This window comes from Alexandromys fortis, unplaced genomic scaffold (assembly GCF_014885135.2).
Source record: "Alexandromys fortis isolate MF-2015 unplaced genomic scaffold, M_Fortis_MF-2015_v1.1 scaffold_2_26212498_36691700, whole genome shotgun sequence".
NCBI classification, from domain to species: Eukaryota; Metazoa; Chordata; class Mammalia; order Rodentia; family Cricetidae; genus Alexandromys; species Alexandromys fortis.
The window spans coordinates 8,935,898-8,950,009 of record NW_026067931.1 but is presented as its reverse complement, the minus strand read 5'-3'; positions in this window follow the sequence as shown (position 1 = coordinate 8,950,009).

Genomic DNA, 14,112 nt, shown 5'->3' with positions numbered 1-14,112 from the left:
AAAATAACAAATCTTAATTAAAAATCCATATTTCTATTTTATTTATTGAGCAATGAGCTATAATGTGTAACTAATTCAGTATGTGGGATAGAAAGAAATTATTTTCCTAATTCTGTGTATACAAAGTATAAATACTTAATGAGATACATGTATAAAATTTAATTAAGTGTTCCCAATATTCTTTTTTTATGAGATCAGCAATATAATTTGTAGTTCATTGTTGTAATTTCATTTACCAAAGGTTTTGTTAATTGGGCAATAAGAAATCAGATAATTTTCAATTACTGTGTAAAAATACATGAACCTGGGATTAGTGTTACTGTTCTTTAATCCATTCAAACTCTTGAAGTTATTTTACAGGAAAAATATGAGCATGTGTATTGATTTCATACATTTGAAATGAGAATGAAAGTTCTAATCAAATGATGTACCACAGAGTTCTCCATTATTACATTATAGGGCATTTCCAATGCTATTTGTTACCCTCTAGAATTTGTTGAAGACAACATATATATAAGTCAGAAAACATGGAGAAATCAAGCTGTTGTTGACTGAGAAATTTCATGTATGTTCATAGCGGACAAGACAGATTGGCTCTTGATTGATCTCTTCTACTGGTCCCGCATCAATGAACGCGCTGCCCAGCTACCCTAAAACATGACACTTGCTGGCTACCAGTGCTCCCGCTGTAATGGTACCATCTTCCCTCAGCCAAGCTAACTACCCCTGTGTTTTCAGCAATGAGAGAAGAAGCTAGCCATGGTTAACTGGGCCTGGACAGGACTGGGCCTCTCTTTGACTGATGAAGTGAGAATCCCAGAGTCTGAGCCCCACAATTCCCCAGAAGTCTCTGACTGGTCCAGTTTTAATGCCAGCAGCAGCAGCCCTGTGCAAGAAGATATAGACAGCACCCACTCTGCTTCAGGTTTCTACAACCAGGTTCCCTGCAGACACCTGATCCAGAAATTGGTAACTAGTACTGAAGAGAATCTCTCCTTCATGCATTTCTGTTAATAAATTTAATGAACTCCACTTGCACTGTCTCAGGAACATCTTCAGTTTTGACTGTGAATGGGCTTCTGGCAAGTGCAAATAGGGTGTCAGGTAGATTTGGAAAACAATACAAAATTTTATCTGCAAGAATGTGCAGGTATTCTTTCACAGAAATTATCATCATAATCCCTTTGCCTGAACTAATGTCATGTTCTTCAAAGAAAGCAGGTAGGGAAGGCATTATGTATATTTTATTTTCATCTCTTTTATTTTGACAAAGCTGACATTTCATTTGGAATGATCAGATCTTTGCCGACAAACCAAGGCTTTTTCATTTGGTCCTCGCAGTGATAAAGTTAACTCATTCACTGTGGCGATGTCAACCAAGTAAGCTGTTTTCCACAATTCGTTTTCAGGGATGATTTTCATCCCTGAAAAGTGCTCTGAACTGCAGTCTTGATTTCTGATTAAAAATGTTTTGAGTTAATCAGGAAGCTCAAAAGCATGTTTTAAAACTTTTCCTCTCAACAGCCATCTCAATTTAGTGCAGAACAGCAGAACTTTGATAGTCTACATCATTACCCAGTTGTGAAAACAGTTGACTGTTTAAAGTGCTCACTTTTACAAAATCGACAGTACTAAAGACACCTTTCATTATTTCGTATAACTCTTGTGGCAGCATCGTCATTACTAGTATTTGCTAATAAATCATATAGTGAGTTAGGATGACTTTTGGTGACTAATTCAGTACTAAACATTGAAATCCAGGTCAACCTGGATAGCTGGAGCATCATTTGTGCAAACACCACAAACCTTTACCCATAAGAGATTTTATGCTCTTTCCAAAATAAATCAACTATGTCAGAAACACCAGGAGCAGTGGTTGTTGCTTCAGAGTTTCACAAAAGAAACTCATGTTTTAGTCTCTATCATTAATCCACCTCACAAAATCCAGTAATTGCAAATAGTTTGCAACATCCATAGCGTCATCAAACTGGAAAAAAAAAAAACATTGAAAGTGCAAAGGATTCTACAGACAGCCTCCCAGAGTTCTTGACAGGAGTGGTCTGTGGGTTAGCAGGGTGTGCCTGCTGGAGTTGGGGGCTGGGAAAGAGCAATGAGCAGGGAGACTGAGGTGAGGCAGAAACATTTGTGAGATCTACAGAAGATGTGGGTAGAGGAGGAAGGAAGTCTTCAATAGGTGTATTGTTTTAGAGATAGGGATGGATGAGATGGTGGCAGGGGAGGGGATGGGACTTGGGGATTGGGTTTGGAGAAGAAGGAGTGGTAAAGTGGTAAGGGCTTCAGTTAGTTTACTAGTTTCCCTGGGCAACTCAGCTGGTCTGTTCACAAGGTATGCTTGTTGGTATTGGAGGCTGGGGGTAATGGAACGAGTTGGGGGAAAGAAAGTTGGGGAGAAGATCTTCATTGTCTATTGTGGGATGGGGTCAGAGAAGAGAGACAGACCACAACAGGTTTTATGCTATAAAGCTGGGATGAGACACAAGTAATTGGATCTGGAGGAACATATTTCTAATTGAAGTAATAATTGAGAGTCCCTGTCCCTTTAAAATTATATAATTAACTTGAAATCATATATACTTATGCTACAAATACATCTACTGTACTAAGTTTATAGTTCAGATTTCCCACCCCATGTCTTAGGGCTAGAGATTCAATTCAAGGCTAAATAACTACTCTAACATGGGGCTACATCCCACGCCCCAGTTCTGCTTTATTTAAAATGTATAAGTAATTTCAAGTAGTACAATACAATCCTATTTTTCCATCTTAAACACACGTTTGTATTAGTTTTTCTTATTTTAACAATGTTAGCAAATAAAAACTGGACTCAACATGTAGCTTAAAATAAAAGGAGAAAGTAAAAAAGACCAAGAATTTGAGTGTGTAGGGAGAAGAGAGGGATTTGGGAAAAGTTGAAGATGGAAGGCAAATAGGTTTAATATATATGGAAAATACGAAAAAGTAAAAACTTCATTGAATTTATTTTAATATGATTTTCTTTATACTCTGAAAATTTAATGCATTTATTTTTTCCTTTCGAGACAGTCATTCTCTGTAGTTTTGGAACCTGTCCTGGAATTTGCTGTTGTAGACCAGCTGGTCATGAACTCAGAGATCTGCCAGCCTCTGCCTCTTGAGTGCTAGGATTAAAGGGGTACACCACCACCAGCTGGCCATACAATGTGTTTTGAACATATTTACTACTTATTCTTTCCCTTAACTTCTTGACACCTACTCCTCCTTCCCAGTCACCTCAACTTTCTCTCTTTTTTTAAAAAATTACTAACCGTAACCGAGAACTACATGTGCTGCTTAGATGCCAAAGGGCATAGCGCCACACAATGAAATGTTTTCCTCCTACCATGAACCACACCTCTAAAGAAAAAGACATTCCTACCCCAGAAGTCATCGACTCTCCACAGCTTTTCAGAAGTCCTTTCTTCCTCCGTGCTAGAATGGTGACTGACTTGATCTTACTCAGGGAGGATGCAGGAACCACACTGCTGTGAGTTTATTAGTGATTGAGTCGTGCTTTGTCCAAAGACACTATTTTATTCCTGCCTTCCACAACTTTTGGCTGTTAATGGCTCTCTAGCCTCCTTTCAAGATCTTTCCTGAGCCTTGGGGATATGCAATGGAGGACCTGATAGAAATGCCTGATGGATGGCTGAGAATTCCACTGACATTTATTCTTTGCACTTAGACCAGCTGTGAATACTATATATTCACTGCTAAGGACTGGGAGCTGTACTAGTTTACGGCTAATGAGTTTCAGATCTATAAGACAATTTGATACTGTGTCCACTAGATGAGTTAGAGTAGTAGGTTCACATTTAGGACCTGTGAGTATCCCAAATATATATTCTTTCCCAGACTTGGTTTTCCTTCAATGGAGTGGCCTTAAAGACAATGCAATCTAACGGTTGCTCAATACCTCAGAACATTTGAAACTACTGAACCTTGACCATAGCTTGCCATGCTATACATTATTTCAGTTCACTGTATTAACAGCCTGTTAAAAATCTTGATGACTATGTTTGATCTAGTAGCCTACATAGAACCTTATGGTACCATAAAAGTTACACAGCAGGAAAAAAGGTTTAATCGAGGAGGGAGGTGTAAGTAGGGAGAAGTGTAGAAGAGGAGGGCTGAACAGAACTGGGAACACGATGTATTAAAATTTAAACCTTCATATGTTTTGTGTATGTTCACACAGAAGAGTATAAGTATAACCAAACTTCAGAGTGGATAATTCTACTCCTGGAAGCCATAGCAGTAAAACAAAAAGGCAAGGCCCACAAATGGTACACCTTATCGGGAGTGGCTGTTTAGGGAGTCCCAGAAGGCCTGACTCTAAAGAGTACTACATACTGCCATTGCTCTTAGTTGCTCATCAGAAATTAATGGAGAAACTATATTTCTTAAAGACACTTAAGACTGACTGCAGGGCATACAGAAGCCAAATTGGTACTGGCCATTCAGCTGTAACTTCCATTCATATGACCAAGATATCTTCCCCTTTACACCTGCATATTTAGATATATTTTGTCTGTAATACTATAAGATTAACTTATGTGACTTAAATGGGGTTAACTCTACAACTATGCAAATATGTATATTTCTTCTCCCCTACATGCACAGTGCATAGTATATTGCCTCTGATATATGTAATAAATGAATGCTCACATTTTTAATTGACAGTTTCTGATACTACTTTAGAAAAAAAGTAGAGAAATACATTTTAATATGCAGAGTAGTGTTTCCAAATAGAATGAATGTTTTGTTAAAAATGAATATGAAAAACAGAAGGCAAGGTCATGGAAGGTTTTGTAAGTAAAATACTGATTAATGTATTGGAGTATGTCTATACTGGCATTTACAAACACACATGCATAACAATAATGAAGGCAATATAAACCCACATTTCAGGAAAAAAAATATATATACACACACATTCATCATACACTCATGCACATGCACATACTTTTTTAATACTCTCCCTAAGGATACATAAATAAAACTATATATTTTCCTTTTTTCACTTTTATAGTTTGATATTAGTATATTTTGAATACAAGTATAGAAGTGTCCTTAGGTTAAAGATATACATCTGCCTCATTCTATGTTTTTCCTGAGTCTGATCTATAGTTTCTATATTTGTACATTCATCATTTACATACACATAGATGGAGAGAAAGACAAAAGATATATGATAGTCATTACACATGGTTTAAAATAGTTTTGTTAATTTTTTTAGTGTGTGTGTGTGTGTGGGTACATGCCACAGTGCATGTGCAGAGGTCAGTTGAAAATTTGTGGCACTCAGGCATTTTCTTCTAATATTCTAATGTGAACACAGCATAGATCTGATGCAGGTACCCACGCCTTGCAGCATTTGTCTATACCTCCTGTTTCTCTGGTTGACAAACCATTTTTTAAGTTGGTCCTTTGTACATAAAGTTATCCAATGACGATTCAGAAGTAAATTAATGCTCATTTGTCTTGGTTGCATTTTATTCAGACTAAGAATGAAAATTACCAAGATAAACTGTTCAACTAATCTTTACACTATAGATCTGATTGTCAACAATTTGTGAAATAAAATATCCAGAATAATTCACAGCAACAAAATGATCTTAAAATTCTTTCTTATGAATATAAATGCTACTCGTGTATTTTGGGTCTATAAAATGTTATAAACATTTTAAAGGAGGGGTTTCCCAGAAACAATTGCTTGGTGTTTTGCCCTTGTCTCAACTTCTGCCAACTCACCTTTTCTTCTGCAAATACTTATTGACTTGTGTAGTCATATTCGCATAGAACCTTGTTACTATTTTACACCTCCTGTCTTCTTCTCTTGCATCTCCTCATTTGCAGATGCTTTATTTAAGTTTGTGCTTCTCAGGAATAATGACTATGGTGTTATGTTTCTGGTAATTTTTGAACGATCCAAGTGTACCGTCTTGAAAATGCATCTTTCCCAATTAAAACTTTCAGACTTTCAACTTTCTAATGTTTTATTTACAAACACTATTAAGTGATATATAGGAAATCTTTCTTTCAGGATTACTTTCTGTAAGCATTATTTCATGTCTGTTCATACAGGTATATTTTCTTCTTAGGGTAATGTAGTGATGAGCAGCAGGGCCCCAACATGGCTAGCTTTATACCTGAAATAATTAAACAGAAACTGTATTCTTTTAAACACTGCCTGGCCCATTAGTTCCAGCCTCTTATTGTCTAGCTCTTACATATTGATCTAACCCATTTCTCCAAGGCAGTCTCTTTATTTAACCAATGAAATTAACACAAAACAGAAGACTCTTCCCCATCAGGGTAACTTTCTGTGTTTATGTGTCTAGAATTTTAAATTCTTAAAGAAATTATTTGTAGCTCCAGATTTTCTGAGGTTCAGATATTAATTCTGCATTAGATACTATTATACCTTCAAGTAAAAGTACATATTTGTATTTATATAGGGCTGAGATCTAGACCTGATAATTTAACTGTTATACATATACTTTACAACTTGCATTAGTGAAAACCATAACATGTTACTTAATATTAAAAATAATAAAGTACAAAAAGAATGTAGTAGATTATAAAATTTTAATTACCCACAATTTAATAAATTCTATGTTATATTTATAAGCATTATTGCTAAAATTAAATTAAATATTATGTGTAAATTTATTCATTTAGATAGTAATCACATACCTCATGCAAGAAAATCTGTTTAATTTGACAGGAATCACCTACCTGATATATTGCATGGCAGATATAAAACTTATATTGAATAATTTTAGGAAAAAGATATGAAATTTCATGTTATTTTCTGCTTCCTTACAAAATTAGACATATTGAAACTACTCATTAGATATATATTCTTGAAATTAGATTATATTACTCATTTTCTTGAAATATATTTGGTTTAACATTTTTTGGTTTAACATTTCTTTTCCTTTCTTCTCAAAGCTAACTTTTCATTAATCTTGTCAAAGTCTTCTCAGTCACACATAGATTATTATTTTTCATAAGCTAAAATTTAATCACTTGTTCATTCCTAAATCACGTGGGATAGCACATGGACATTTAGTGGAAGAAAGGTTTAACTGAAAATAACCAGGAAGAGGAGAGGTTATTAAGCAAGAGAGGATAAAGCAACTGCTCTGATGTCATCCTCTTTGCCACTTACTCCCTCAGTCAACAATGCCAGTCTACTCTATGTCTCTGGTTGTTGCATCTATTTTGTTTTGCAATTTATTATTTTGTATTCATAATCATACTGAGTTTAATAGATTAGTGTCTGCATTGCACCTACAACTCTCTTCTGTATCATTCACAGGCAGATTATATAAATATAAATAAACATAACTGTGTGTGTCCCATAAGACTATTATGAAACTGGACATTTTATATTGCTTATATTGTTGACTATGTCTTATTTGAACTTACTCTCACATATATTATTGTGTTACTATGTTTGCCTTATTGGGTACAATCACATATCATTCAGTTTGTAGCATAGAATACGGAACCTAGGTCAAATAATCTGAGTATGTATCGATACTGTTTTGGTTTATGTAAGCATATCTTTAGAGTATTCTCATGATATCAGCTATGGTAAGAATGTATACCCATCAGTACGTGATATGGAACTCTTTCAGACAGTGCAATGAGAACAATGAATCAATAGATACCAACCTTATTATATCTCTAACTAAGTCTAAAGTGTTTTCCTTAGGCATTCCTCTTAATCAGTCACAAACCCTCCACATTTCCTCTCATAATCCAAATACCTACCCTCTACCTTTGTACCTTTGTCCATGTCGAAAGCTTTATCAACCATGATTTGGAACTGGACAGTAATGCATTTATTTTATTGCCTTTTTTCTTACATACAATATAACTAAGTGTATACTAAATCTCATTTACTACAGTTTTATATAGCTCTCTTATGTCCAGTTGATTTTATACTACTCTATGCTGTGGTTATATTTAGGATTCATTGAATGCCAACATATTATTTTATTATAGTAAGCAATGTTCCCATAGCTTAGCTAGTTTTATAATCACTTTCTCTGCAGAGAAAACTGCTAATTACCCTTCAGCACTCTGCATTAATACGGCCTACATCTTTGATTTTCCTTACAACACTGGAAAGATGACTTTTTCCTCTTTCCATATAGAGAAAGCTGTACAAATATCTATCATGTATCAAAATATACAATCACCTGTTAAAATGAATAATCAGAACTTCTTCATGGCTCATTTTATTTAAACCCATCTGATTATTGTGCTCCTTCTAAAGTTTTGGCATATACCAGTTGTGCATTGTTCAAATCTTAGTCATCTTGGAAGTAGGTAACATTAGGGTCAATAAGTTATGAATTGAGCCAGTCAGCAGGCAAGCTTCTTGCAGGTAGGCTGCTCCAACACCACCTTCTCATTCTCACCTTCACCTATAAGCCAAATGCCCCACTGCAACCCTAAACCCACCTATCACCTGAAACCTCAGAGGAATGATGAAGGACAGGTTGTGACTGCTCAGAGTGAAACAAGAGGTGAGTGATCCTTCACCCAGCTGTGCACACCACTCTCTAGGTTCTCAGTACTGGGGCAAAACCCTGAGCTCCTTCCCTACCTGCCTCAGCTTCACTAGCCAGCCAACAGGCAAGTTTCCTGCAGGTAGGCTGGTCCAACGCTCTACACCATCAATTGGATACTATAAACTACAAGTCCCACTTCATCCCCAAATCCTCCTATCCCTTATGACCTTAGAGGAACTCTGAAGCACAGGCTATGAGTGCACAGAGTGGACACAGTGAACAGACCAAGCGAGACCTCAGTGGCTCCTTGAGACACAGACAGTGTCAGTACACAGGAGATCAAGTGCAATTACCTAAGACAAAAACAGTAAATTCAAGGATTGGACCAAGAGATAAAGATACTCCTGGCACCAATTAAAGGAAGAGATGGGAAAGTTCCAATGCAAGAATTTATTCAACAGCCTACAAAGCAACATGATAACACCAGAACTGAGTGGTCATACAACAGGACGATTTGATCATCATAACCCAAAGGAACCAAAAGAAAACGATTTTAAATGTAACTTTATGAGGTTTATAAAGGAATTTAAAGAAGAAATAAAAAATCATCGTAAAGAAATAGAATTAAAAACCAACAAAAAATTGGAAGAAATCAATAAATTCCTTTTTAAATGATTTTTTGCTCAGTTTGATGCAAATTATAAAAGCAATTATCTGCTATAGAAAAAAACATTTTGTACTCAATCATATTACTGGGCAATAACAGTTGGAATGTGTGTGTGTGTATGTGTGTGTTTGTGTGTGTGTGTGTGTGTGTTACATAGCCATGTGGACAGAATTGATATCCTGTAAAACATGGCTATGACTTTCTTAGTAAATATATTTGTTTGGTTATTCATTCTATTAATATTGATCTTTGAAAGCTATATCACTTTATTACTTTCCCTTGGAGAAAGTCTTTTATATTTCCATTCCAACTGTTATTGCCAAGAGTGATGAGAATTTAAGGATTTGAATATATCTTTTTACAATCTTTTAAAATTTTTTCTGCCCTTCTTCATTTTCTCTAAGCATGCATATGTATCTTGTGTGCATGTTAATGTGCACACATTAACATTCACACACTTGTATATATAAATGTATGTGATATGATTGAGTACAAAATGATTTTTTTTCTATAACGGATAATTGCTTTCATAATTTGCATCGGAAATAAGCAAAAAACCATTTAAAAGGGAATTTCCTATTAAATGCGTGGGGTTGAGAGAGTGCAGTTTTGTAATACACTTAATATGTCAGCGTTTGCTATAGTCTGTCTTTCTCTGCCAACTGGGTATCGCATCATTGGTTAGGTTGCGCTTCCCATCATTGAAAAAGCATTGCTTTTTTTTTTTTTTTCCATGCTATCCTGAAAGGCCTGGAATGCTGCCTTTCCACAGATGCCCATTTATAAGATGCATCTGTCCAAATAGCTCATCTGCCAGCTGGCTTTGAAAAAGCTTGCTGGCATTAAGAACAATCTCAGACTGCTTTCCAGTCAACTGCAACGCCGGTGTACTGGCTTAAAATCTTATGGCTCGTAGCTCTGAGAGAACCAAAGGAAATAGGGAATACTGTAGAAATATTGGCTCGAGAGAAATACTTCAACCATCTATGAAAATGAATAACTATAAGGTAGTCAACATGAAAATTAGTACATGAACTGGGGATGATTGCAAAAGTATTAATTCGAACTAATTTGTGTAATAAGTAGCAGCATATGTATAAAACCTTAGCAGTAGTCCTTGCCTTGACTTTGAGGAAATTGTCAAATGCCTATGGTGAACAAGGAAGTCAGAAATATAATTAGCTTCCAGCACTGATCAGACTTGGACAGGTGGTATGTCTCCAGAGAGATTTCAGGGTAAGCCTCCCAGAATGGTTGGCTAAGTGTTCTCTGCCTCATCTTCTGTTCTGCTGAAAAGCCAGAAATTACTGAACTGTGGTAGAGTCCAAGGTTACCTTGATCATCCAATTGGCAGAGGCATTCTATGTACTATTTTAGTCAGGTTAGTATTTATATTACTCCCAAGATGCTTTGGAAGATAATTCTTTACTCTCTCATTTATTAAAGTTGGCTACAGATACGTTCATGAACCCACACCTGTAGTAAGGAGGTTGCTTGTTCATTTTCCGGCTGCTCAGACTCCTGAAATAACCACACAGAAACTATATTAATTAAGTCACTGCCTGGTCAATTACTTAAGTGTATTGCTAGCTAGCACTTACATCTAGAACTAACCCATCTCCATTATTTTATATCTTACCACAAGGCTCATTGCCTTCCATCAAGTTTTCAGTCTGTCTGACTCCTGACTCCACCTTCTTTCTTCCAGCATTTAGTTTAGTTTTCCCCACCGAGCTCTGCTCTACCCTATCAGGTCAAACCAGTTTTCTTTATTAATTAACCAATTGTATTCACAGCATACAGAGGAGAATTCCACATCACCTCCCCTTTTCTGTTGAAATAATAAAGGAAGGTTTTTAATTTAACATAATAAAATTAAATATAACCAAACAGGAAACAAGCAAGAATTACAGTTACAATATTTATATCTACTTTATCTTTTATTATAACTAAGGAAAACTATAATTATAACTATCAAGTTTTCAACTCCATCAAAGACTGCAGATGGATAAATTATTACCTAAGTAAACAGGAAGTACATTGTAAGCAACTTCCAAAACTCTAGAATCAACAGAGACATCTTGCTGCCTGGAGAGTCACCAAATAGTAGTGATAGGGCATCCATCTTCAGCCTGCAGGCCCACAGTATTTGGTAGACTTTTTCATGGAGCAGGAAATTTCAAAGACAGTTCTATATATATTTACAGTTTGTCAGTCACTTTCTTCTGTTTCCTGCAGAATGTCTGGAAGACTCTTTCACGAAGCAGGAACCTTGAAGTGTTGGTTCACCTTTAGGCAAGTTTAGCAGTCATTTTTCTGTGGGTTCTGCATGTCCAGTTAATACAGCATAACATCAAGCAGTCTAGGCAAGGACAGTTATTTTTTTTTCTCAAAGGGCTAGCAAACTCCATAAGGAGCCTCTTTGATGCCCATCTTCCTCTTGAAATAATTGGTGCTGTCAGAAGCAGATGTGTCTCATTGTCATAATGAGCCTTAAGTTCTTAAAACATTTTAATGCCACATTCTGAAGGTCTCTGAAAGATCTGAAGAATACCTAACTGAAATATACCACTATATAACTAGAAAACCTAACGTGACTAGAAGCTGGACTATTACAGATGACTCTATTTGAATTCTAAATGAGACTGCTACCTGTCACCTACACTGGGACCATTTAATACAGGAGCTAAATAACCTTCTCTCTTAATTTTTTGACTCATTTTCAGACATTAACAAGTTTCATTTATATCAAGGATTTACAATAATATTTGTCCTTTGACATGATAATAAATTTACTTGCAACAAATAATGCAGCAATATCAAAACAAAACCACCACAACAACTACAAAACAATGGCTTTTTCAAACTTATAGTTCTTAATCACAGAGGCAGACATATTTTCATCCTGTATTCTGTCCTCATTACTGGGACTTCACAAGGTTAATAAGACACTGTCCTTTTTGTTTTCAGTTAAGAAGGATGTGAATTATCAAATCAACAATCTTACATTTCTATAATATTCAGCAAAAATTATTTTCTACTATCACTAAGATTAGAGAATACAGATAATTCTCTTTATAATAGTAATTATTATTACTAATATCAGGAAATTCTTGAAGATTTGTTGGAAAATTGAAACTGGCATACTTTTACATTTTAAATTACTGGTGAAATCAATGTTGTCTGCACTGTTTAGGTAGAGTTGCTTGAATTCAACATTCACTCACTTTTCTTGGTTCTCATGAGGAAAACACAGATCTATTTTGTAAATCATTTTGTGATTTGTTTTTATGTAAAACAGCTATGATCTTTTATTAAGGAAGTAAACGTGAAATATGGTAAAAGTAGAAACTTTCTAAGTTCAAGGTCTGGCTGGGCTACCTAGGAATCAGATGTTTCAAGATAATCAAAAGCCATACACACATAGGGTGAGGGGCATAAGCAAAGACAGAGAAAGAGAGAAGAAACAAGACAGAAAGACTGGGGAAATCAGGAAACTATTACCAATGTTTTTCTTTATTTTATATTTTCTGTGAATTTAATATACTTTTTGAAAGAAAAATAGAAGTTAGCCTCTTTACTCATGGAAAATAATTTCAATAATTTATAGTTAGGTAAAAAAAAGAAAAGAGTCAAGATGGCTGAGTAAAAAAGATAATAAAAGAGAAAAATTACACGAAAAATAAAAAAGACAGTGAAAGTCATATTTAAACACAAATATATAAATAATTGTCATAAAAGTAAATGTAATATAAATTACCAATCAAACAATAAGGAGTTAAAAGTAGAAGAACCTGATGTGGGGTCTAAATTAGTCATGGCATAAGTAACAGGCCTGAGAAATCTACCAGTTTAGGAAGATGTATTGCCTCCACCCCCTTTATGCCTTCTGCTAGAGCTCATAACTGACCATCCTCAGTCCTTTCTAGGTTATGGAATACTCAATTAAATAATACTCTAATTAAGTAAGCATCAAGAAATACTAACATCACAAAATGTGACAAGTGAGGAAGTCCTTGCCTCCTCAATAAGAAGGTTTCCATATCTTTTATTTACCAAAATAACAGGCTCTGTTGAAAAGGAAGAGTCATTGTAATCACCCTTTCTAATATCATGAGGCACTCTCTATGAGAAAACGTTACCATATTCTATATTGGTGCCTCCAATTTAATATTAAGTTCATTACTTTCCATTTCAGGGATTTGATAAAGTTCCCCACTTTAATTCAAATTAGCACTTTGAATACTATACACTTGTTTCAATTACAGATCTGAGTAAATAGATTAGTATTGTGTTACTGTATTATTAACACATTTCAATTTAATTGGAAGTTTAAAATGGCATATCTTTATTTTAAGTTAATTTGTTCCTGTTAATCATTACATTACAAGAATATTAGCTACAAATCATGCTGATGTTATTCAGAAAGTATCATGTAACATTGGAGAAGATGTTTGAAGTTTTTCATTAAATTTAAATTGTTTGGGTACCATAAATTCACTTTCATCTCTGAATGGAATGATTTATTAAAAGCTTTTGTTGGAGGAAGGAAGCAGAACTACTCAAATACATTTTCAAATAAAATTACTTCTACTAACTATAGATTTCTGTTGAAAAGTAAATAAAGTTTTTGAATGCCAAATTTGTAAAAATAATTAATTAAAGTAGGAAGTTCCATTCTCTCCCTGGTTCTCTGTTTCTCTGACTCTCTCTCTCTCTCTCTCTCTCTCTCTCTCTCTCTCTCTCTCTCTCTCTCTCTGTATGTGTGTTTGGTTTGAGGAAATAAAAAATAATAATTTGCAGTCAGAGAGGGAGGGGGAGAAGAATGGGGGAGGGGGAGAAGGGTGGGAGGAGGGGGAGGGAAATGGGAGGCTGGGA